Source organism: Panicum hallii, chromosome 5 (assembly GCF_002211085.1).
Source record: "Panicum hallii strain FIL2 chromosome 5, PHallii_v3.1, whole genome shotgun sequence".
In the NCBI taxonomy this organism is placed as follows: domain Eukaryota; kingdom Viridiplantae; phylum Streptophyta; class Magnoliopsida; order Poales; family Poaceae; genus Panicum; species Panicum hallii.
This window is the reverse complement of record NC_038046.1, coordinates 35,914,077-35,923,975: the sequence shown is the minus strand read 5'-3', so window position 1 is coordinate 35,923,975 and position 9,899 is coordinate 35,914,077.

Genomic DNA, 9,899 nt, shown 5'->3' with positions numbered 1-9,899 from the left:
ATATAGGCAGTTAAGATTCGTGTCGTGTTTAGTTAGGGTTAGTTAAAAAGGACAAGTCTACGGACTATAATTATGTACCATGAATAAACAAGAAAGACAGAATCATTCATCAATAACTCTCGGCGCATCGCCTCCCCTGTTTTAGGGTTTTTCACCGGGTAAGTGCCATGCGGCCCCGATCACGCTTTGCGTGATCGAGGTAGCATTATCCTTGCTCGTCTGTTCATGTGTTGCTCGTTCTGAAGCCTTGTAGATGGCGAGTAGCATTAGTTATCTTAGCACACGTGGAGTATTTTTATCCCTTTTGCATCTTGATCATGCTTTGCTCATTGCTCTCGTGCGCTTAATTATCATGTTCAATCACGAATGCGATGGTTGTGTCTTGTTTTGTCTTTATCAGTAGATCCGATTTGTTATGGTTAGTTTCTGTTCATTTAGAGGCTTGGTTCGATATGTGCATGATTAGGCCTTGCAAACGAGTTGAACGTTCTAGCTGTATGCTTTTGTATTGGCTTGTAGCTTGAGAGGGGGTTGCTATAGGAATCGGCTTTTCCGGTCATTTATATGATCTCTGTTTGAGTCGTATGATCCGATACTCTTGTATATTTGTTAGGCTCAATCACGTGTAGGATGTTCCGATCGTGCAGTGAGGGCTTAGTCGTCGTAGATTGGATTGGATTGATATTTATGAAGCAGGATTATTTTATTACCAAATATATGCATATAGTGCCTGTCCTAGAGATCCGATCCGGTATTGATGCAATCGGCTCTTCATAGCCGATACCGGGGAGGAGTGATGAGCCGATCACGGCTCGGACTAACCTTTACGAATGTCTGTGCTTGCAAGAGCTTAGTATACCACACCTTCCTGATCAGGTGCAGGATCAGGTGGCATGCCTAGCAATTCTAAGCCAGGGTGTGCGCCAGATCGCTAGGCCGTTGACCGAGTGACCGGGGCCCACCAGCCGTCCCGGAAGCCTCCCGGCTCCTCGTGTTGCCTGTCGTTGCTCGCCGGTGGGTTTTGACCGACAACACCGTCGTGGCAGCGACATTCTAGCTCACTTGGGCGAAGCGCGGGGCACCCTAGTCATCCTCGAGGATCCTCCGATTTACGTCACGGGCGGCGTTTGATATCTCGCTCGAGTTCAGAATGCTCCTGCTTAGTTGGAGGCGTGCCTCCTCGATCGATTTTTGCCACTCCCACAGTTGCTCGAGCTGCACATGCGGTGGGGCTTGGTTTCTCACCCGGGCTCCGGCGTCGGGGCCGTTTGAGGGAGTATTTCCATCGCGGGTACTTTCAGCGTGCCCTTTGGAGTGGTCCGCCATGAAACACTCTAGCGAGGGGTGATGGCTTCCCATGCTGGAGTTAGAGTCGGAGATCGTCTCTGACTCCCCCGCGAGGAGGTCATGGAATGACTCCGAGACGTAGTCTGCCATCCTCACATATTCGTGATCCACGGGGGGCGAACCAAAGCACAATGCTATGAGGTGATGTACATCCTCTGCCGTGTTGCGCAAGCCAAAGGGAAACACCATCGAGACGCTCCAGGCCATGATCTCTAGGGAGAGCGGTTCTCCTCCAGAGAGCTGCACCATGACATTGGCGAGCGAGAAGAAAAACCTGATGCAAGTCCTCCTGGGTGTGGAGCTGACGCCCCAACCTCTAGTAATCGAAATCGGGGAGCCGGCTGCCTCGGAGGCACGATCCTCCGGGGAGCGCAGCCGCAACCCCTCAAAAGCCTCAACGACGGGATCGAGGTCGGTGGCGCGAGGGGGTTGGACCGGACCGTGAACCTGCTTGTAACACCCTAATGTAAAATTTCAAATCTTATAATGAATTTAAGTTGGCTCTAGTAATTTTCTAAGGATTTATTTTGCCTAGCTTGCATTTAATTCAATTAAATTACGCAAGTAATTAAAAATTATTTTAGGTTCAACATGTTTGTGCATTCATGCTGGTGCATAAGTGTTATTTGAGTGAGTGCATAGGAGTTTGAATCCAAATTTGATTTGAATTCAAATAGATTTGAGTTGGTTTGAAAAGAAAAGGAAAAGGAAATAGGAAAGCAACCTTAGCTTCTAGCCTAGCCCGGCCTGCTCCTTTCTTTTCTCCTCCTCAGGCCGGCTCCCTCTCCCGCACGTGGCCCAGCTCTTCTCTTCCCCCCCCCCCCCGTGGCTTGCTTCGCTCGGCCCATCACCTCCTTTCCCCGCTGGCCCGCTTCCTCCAATCGTGCGCTCCCTCTCTCTTTCTCTGACGCACCGACCCCACCTGGCAGCGCCTCCTTCTTCTTTCCTTTCTTCCTCCTCGCATCATCGGCCGCGCAACGGCCGCCATGATCCTCGCCTGCCTTCCCCGAGTGCGCCCCCTGAGATCCCCGGCCTTCCCCTTTAAACGCGCCCGTAAACCCCCTGCACCCTTATCCCCACCGTAGCCGCCGCCCCGAAGCCCTAGCACCACCGCCGCCTTGCTCTGCCGCACCGAGCTTTCTGCCCCATCGTGGACCGGCCGTCTCGCTACACCCCAGCCCCGGCCAAGGCCCGCAGCAGCTTCGCCGCTCCACCAGGAAGCTTCTCGAGCTGGATATCCTCGACCTCAGTCCTTGCCATGGCCGGAATTGAGCCCGACGCCGCTGTAGGTGAAATCCATCCACCGCCTTGATTCCTCGCCGCCGGTGACTCTCCGACCTTCCTAACCCCCGTGGCACTTCCGCAGGAGCACCACGAGCCGACCCGTGGGGATCAGAAGCCTGGAGATGCCCTGCATCGACCTCCCCAACGAGCGCCGCCCATCCCCGCCGCTCATACCTCGCCGCCGACCACCCTGCGCTGCCTCTCCGGTCGATCCGAGCCCTCGGTGAGCACCCCGTGGTCCTGCTCTTCCTGTTGCGATAGGTCTGGTAGGCCGTAGCCCACCCTTGAGGCTAGACCACGCACGCCGGCATTCTGCCACCGCTGCTCCACCGGGGCGAGCCCTCTGCAGCTCTGCACCGCCGCCTCATCGCCCTGTTTTGGCTTGCCCTTGCACCACGCACGCGCTTGGCCCCGTTTGCGCCCTCCCCTGTGCCCAGATCCGCATGCACGCGCGCACGCCGGTGGGCTCCACCATGCAGACCCACCTCCGTGGTCGCAACCGTGTCCCCGAGCCTCACCGAGCCCCGCTAAGGCCCTAGGTGGATTACACACGTCGCGCTGACCCTCTCTGACGCAAACCCGAGCCTTGTTGGCCACCGGAGCACTGGAATCGGTGAAGTCCGGCGAGCCCGAGCCGCGCGCCGCCGCGGGAAACCGCTCCAGCAACCTAGCGCCGCCGCCCCTCGCTTGCATTAAGTGTTGGCCGTCCGATCCAGAGCCCGCGTCGAGATTAGATCCCGCGTACCCCTTCAATCCCGGCCCTCCGATCTAGATCCAACGGACCAGGTCCCATCGTCCAGATCGGACCGTCCGATCCAGATCGGGTCCGAACCGTTCGATCCAGATCTGACGGCCCAGATTAGAAGGTACCGCTTTAGCCGTGCGGTTTTGCTAAAGAGCCCCTGAGTTTCCTTGAAATCAACCCGCAGTCCACGTGAGTTCAAAAGTAATTCCAGTTAAGCCCCTGTCTTTCCACCGAAGCCCCTGAGCTTTCCAGAAATAGGGTCCGCCGTCCCTGGATGCGTAGTTTTGCATGTCTAACCCCAAAGTCTATAGGTTAATTGTGTATAAGTCCCTAGTTTTCACGCAGAACCCCTGGAACTTCGGTTTTTCTCGCAGCTAAGCCCCTAGAGCTTGTTTTAGCCCCAGTTTTCGCGTCTTAGCTCCGTTTTAGGTGGTTTTCACGCTCACGTGATCGTTGTAACGCGTAGAATAGTTTTAGATTAGTGTTATGTGCTGTTTTATTGTATTGTTGTACTGTTTCTTATCTTTTATCCTTGTTTGCATGTATGTGCCTGTGTGGACCATGTTTTGGAGTTGCGATCGTGAGTAGACGTTGAGCCACCGGAGGAGTACCAGGAGCCACCTTCTTTAGAGCCCTCTGAGCAGCAGCAGGAGAACTTTGAGGAAGGCAAGTATAACATGAACATCCTATCACTTTTAAATACAATTTCATACTGCATTTTAATATTGTATGCCTATAAGGATTTCCTAGCCACTTTTATCCTTTATATGAATACCTTGGGTTGCATTTTGGTTAGTTGTGCTAGGTACTGCGCTCTCACATTATGGTCCTTTTAATTAAATTTGATTAATGGTATATGCAACTTGATTCTGAGAGTGGCCCTCTGTGCTGTGTGCTTGAGCGGCTCACGTCTCGTTAAAATATGTTTTTTTAGAAACATGGTTTAGGGGGTCAGCACAGTGCTTAGTGCTTGGTTGGCCACTCTCCCTAAGGACCGGTTCATAGAGCGACAACCTGGGACAACCGGGCAACCACAAGACTGGAATGGGATGGTCTTGACTTACTAATTAGGTCATTTTGGTTTGGGAGTAACTTACCTGCGGGGCAAGGGGGGTGGTAAGCTTCAATGGTCCCTGCTCCTCTGGCCTGGTCTGTGCTGTGTGCTTGTACCCCCGTGAGGTGGGCCCTATCGTCGCCGATCCAGAAATCTTAGCGGTTACACCTTACTAGCGTGATCCTTTGTAACGGTCTCGTAGTGCGCTTGCTAGTCATCTCACCTAAGGAAGTGTGATGAACAACTAGCGTAGCTCATGACTTGTGGGTAAAGTTGTGCAACCTCTCGAGAGTGTAAAACTAGTATACTAGCCGTGCTCACGGTCATGAGCGGCCCAGATCCTCCGTCTGATTAGTGGGGTTTATCTTTGGTGGTTTGGTTTGAATTTCAGTAGACTTATGAGTAATTTTAAATAATTATTCAGTAACTTGGGTTATGGTAATTCATCCACTTGTAGTAAATAGCTTTAATAAAATTTGCCCAGATTAAAAGCTAACGCAGTTGAGTCAGCTAACCGTAGAGCCTCATAGTTTGTGTTATACTTGTTGAGTACAAGTTGTGTACTCGCACTTGCTTTCTCTACTCTTCTGTTCTCTTTGGGATATCTTCGACTGCTGCTCAGTGCCAGGCGACGTGGAGGACTACATCAGCGGACTTGATGACTTCTAGACGTTTGTCTCCCAGCTGATGTCCCTGTGGCGCCCTGTTCTTCATGTATTCATTTTACGCTTCCGCACTTCTTGAACCGATACTTGATTCGGTTGTAATAAAGATATTCATTTATAATTTATATGCTTTTATTTCGTGATATGTGTTGTGATATCTTGATGATTCTGTTGTATATATGCGTGACTTGATCCTGGCGCATATATGATTGCTCGGTTTAAATCTTTATAAATCGGGTGTGACACTGCTCCAGCCCTTCCTCCATGGTGACAATGAAGTCCTGGCTCTCGAAAAGCACGAGCATGCCCGGGTACCATTCTTCAGCATGGTTGACCATCTGCAGCCTGGTGGAATCGACGAGACACACAAAAGGCCCCTACCTGGCGCGCCAACTGTTGGTGTTTTGGACCGCCGACTAGTAAATTTGTGCTTGCGCGTCTAGCTCGGATGGTGTGCAAAAAAGACACACGAGTTTATACTGGTTCGAGTAGAACGTCCCTACGTCCAGTTCAAGCTACTGGTGTTCTTGCACTGGTTTGCAGTAGGGGTTACAAATAGTCGAGAGAGGGAACGGGCTCCCAAGTCTCTGGTGGCAAAGTGCTATGCGAGTGCCTGAGTATCTCCCAATCCGGTCCCCCCTACGGGGGTCCTCCCCTTCCCTTTAATAAGACAAGGGGCAGGGGTCGGATACATAAGAGAGATATAAGGAGTAGAAAAAGGAGGGTCGCCGGGATCCCGCTACTCTCCTTCCCTTTACGTGGGCCCCATTGGCCCTATAGATGATGACGGGGTCTCCATGCGCCGCTCCCTAGCATGATGTGCGATGTGCGCCTCAACAAGACAGGCGGCGTGGCCCCCGGCGTGTCTGGTGGGCGATGTTCACTCTGGCAAGATGGGCGGCGTGACCCCCGGCCTATTTTGCAGCTGAACCCCAGCACAGCGGGCGATGGGGACTCGCCGTGATGACCGGTCACCTCCGGAGGTCACGTTGAGCCGTGCCCTCGCCTATTCTCGCATCAGAGGCTTGACCTCCGACGTGAGCTTTCACTCCCACGTGACCCTGAGGGTCCCACGTCCCTGAGACGGTTACAGCCACGTCCGTACACTCGGGATCGAGCCCGCACCCTTGCGATCGGGCGAGGCGGAGCCCTTCCCATAGGGGTCGGATGAGGCCGAGCCCGCACCCTTGCGGTTGGGCGAGGTGAAGCCCACATCCTCAGGGTCGGGCGAGGCGGCTCACACCCCACGTATGGGCTTGATGCTAGGCCGTCGAAGTTCCTTCAGCCAGTGGGCCGTCTGCGGCCGCGTGGCTGCCCTGTCAGGCCGAGCTGCATAGTTTGGGAGGGCTAATCCATGATTAGCTCCCTACAGACCACACTTTCGGGGATCCATGATGTTTACCCCTATCACGGGACGTTCACCCGACACGGCCCAAACTGGATGACGCAGCACGTTATCATGGTCACACAGGATGAGTGGCAGAGGAGCGGGTAGCAGCCGCTATAGAGGAACAAGCGGCGGAGGAGTGCGCAGCGGCTACTACAGCGACGTGGAGGCGCGCATGAGACGGTGGAGGCGTGGCTGCAGGTGGCCGAGGCACGGCGCCAGTTGGCCGACGTCGTGGCGGCACTTCGCGCGTTGGTGGCTGATCCAGACGTGGTGCCGGTGCGGGCTGCAGGCCAGCCCCCGGCCTTCTTCTCGGCACCCACTCCACCTCCATCCATGGCTGGCTCCAGGAGTGGCACGACGGGCGAAGGGCTTGTGGCCTGCGCGGCTCAGGCGCCCAGCGTGGAGCGTGCGGCCTACACAGGGCGTGCGGCCGGTGCAGCCAACGCGAGGTGCTCGCACGTCTCCTCCCACGTGTCTAAGCGTGCAGTGCCACAGGGCAGCGGCCGAGGAGGAGGCAGCAGCGCACAGTGCGGCATGTGGATGCTGCGCGTGAGAGGAGACGGCGCATGCGGTGTGCGGGCTCGGCAGGACGCCGAGGCCTGGGAGGAGACTGCGACTCGAGCGGCACGTGTGGCAGCCACGGAGGCAGCCGCAACACGCGCGGCCGAGGTTGAGCTCCTGGCCGCGGTGGTGGCAGCTACTGCCGCTCAGCGGCATGCTGCAGCGGAGGCCACGCGCGAGGCGCTGGAGGCTATGGAGGCGGAGGCCGCGCGCACAGCCGAGAGGGAGCGGCAGGCTGCAGTTGTGGCGGAGGCCACGGCAGCTGCCGCTGCCACTCTGCGGCTGGAGGCGATCGACTCGGAGGCCGATGCGCAGATGGCGCTGCAGACCCCCAACGTGCAGGCAGTGCTGCAGGCGTGCGAGCGTGGGTGGCGCTCGCGAGGCTCGGCAAGCTCCCCGAGGACGACTGGAGCCTGGAGATGGAGCGCGACCGGCAGCGGCGGTTGCACTGCGCTGGCCGTCACCGGCGGTTGGACCGCGACCGCGACTCCAACCTCGACTCCATCCTCGACTGCGACCTCAACTCTGCACGGGACCGCGGACGCGAGCAGGCACAGCGCAAGGCAGTTGCTGCTTGGGACCATGAAGCTGAGCACGGGGGAGATCGTACTCGGGACCACGGAGGCTTTGGTCGAGGTTTCTGCCGTCGCTGCCGGAGAAAGGCACATCAGTGCCGGTCACAGGGAGCTTTAGTGCCGGTTCCTGTGACCGGCACTAAATGGCCGGTTAGTGCCGGCTATACTGACCGGCACTAAAGAGCTAGTGTTAGTGCCGGTCCGTAATTCCAGCCGGCACTAACGTTTCAAACAATTGTTCAGCATGCTGCATTGCTGCTAGAAACCATTGTTCAGCATGCTGCATTGTTGCTAGCTTCCTAGTCATTGCAAGTCTCAGCACTTAGCAACTTTTCAAACAAAAATTACATGAGAATGGTAGGAGACAGTATAATTTTATCAAAACTTAGCAGACCAGACATGGAAATAAGTACAGAAGCATCACTATCAAGTAAAAAAAATGTACATTATGTCAGAGGTGCACTTGGAAACAGAACACAAAAGGATGAGAGAAGATTCGTGGTCCCACCTGCTTGCAAGAAACCCCTTTAAGTGCTTCTACTTGCGTTGGTTGAAATATCGTCCTCCAAATTAACCAGATGCTTTTGCAATTAGTCAGGGCAAGACTAAGAAGCAGGATATCACGTAACTCAAAACATTGTTGATGTGCAATTAACCAGATGCTTTTGCAAGTTGATGTGCTCACCTCGAATCCGTTTTTGCAATCGGAGGGCGAGGAGGAGGTCCGGAGGGAGGGGTCGACGGTGGGGGCCGGAGCTTCGGGCGGCGGCAGCAATGGGGCGCGAGGACGCGGAGCAGTGGCGCGAGGACCTCGAGGCGGCAAGGGCAGCCGGGCGGCCGGGCTGCGCGGAACGGGCCGCGCGCGAGGACGACGAGGTGCGCCACGGCCGGAGCTTCGGGCGGCGGCAGCAATGGGGCGCGAGGACGCGGAGCAGTGGCACGAGGACCCCGAGGCGGCAGGGGCAGCCGGGCGGCCAGGCTGCGCGGAAGGGGCCGCGCGCGAGGACGACGACGTGCGCGGCGGCCGGAGCTTTGGATGGCGGCAGCAATGGCGCGAGGATGGACATAGGGGCAGCAGGTAAGTTGGGGCGACGTCGTCGATCTGAATGAGCGAAGGGGCTAATAATTTGTTGGGGGGATGGCGCGGTTAGTGCCGGCTAGTGTTACCAGCCGGCACTAACGCGCCCACGTGACGTCAGATGGACAAGTTAGTGCCGGCTAGTGTTACCAGCCGGCACTAACGTGTACCATCCGCGCGGGAATTGGCACGTTAGTGCCGGCTGGTATTTCTAGCCGGGACTAACGTGCCCGCCTTACACTGTTGAGGCACGTTAGTGCCAGCTCGTTCTTGACCGGCGCTAACGTGCTGGTACCGATAGACCGTTTTCTAGTAGTGCGTGTTGGACACGGTAACCACGGCGGGTTCCACGGCAGCAAGGAGGAGTGGGTACCCCTCACCAAGTTCGGACAATTGGGGAAGACCGGCAAGCTCCGCAAGGTCGAGGAGGTGTACCTTCACTCGCTTGCCATCAAGGAGCACCAGGTCTTGGAGACTCTGGTCCCGGGGCTCATGGCGGTGCTTCGTGAGTCGCTCGAAGAAGAGCACCGTGAGCTGGAGGTCGAACAGCAGCACTTGGAGGTGGATCGCGCTTGGTAGCGGCAATTGGATTGCGCTAACCGACGGTTGGACTGCGACCGCAACTCCGACCTTGACCCCGACTTTCACTCCAAGCTAGAGGCACAGACAAGACACGTACGGACCACTCCCAGGTACCGTCGCGCCTTGCCCTCTCCAAAGACGGAGGCCTGCGACGCGCGGGATCACCAGGCGGACGACGAGCTCGGGCTCGTATGGCCTGGACTCCGTCAAGACCGAGTTCTCACTCGCACCCGAGCCGAGTCGATCGGCCCCCAGGCCGAGTCACCACTCAGCGCACTCGGCATCCACTCTGGAGCCGACCCAGGGCCTCACCGCTTGGAGCAGCACCCTGGCCAACACCACGCCCCTCTCGTCCAAGCTGTGTTCAAGGACTGCCCGCAGGCAATGAGCTATGGCCAAGTTCACGACGCGTCGTGCGAAGAGGTCGAGCTGGCTCTATTCCTATTGGACTAGAACATCGAGCTTCGCCCAGTGGCGGCAAAAGGGGGGGAGAAAGGATCAGACTTCTCTCCTCCCACGATGACCAAGACAACTCCCTTCCACTTCAACGACCCGATGCTTCGTCGTCGACTACATCCACCTTGAAGCATCTCGGGGAATCGACATCGACACCACCGA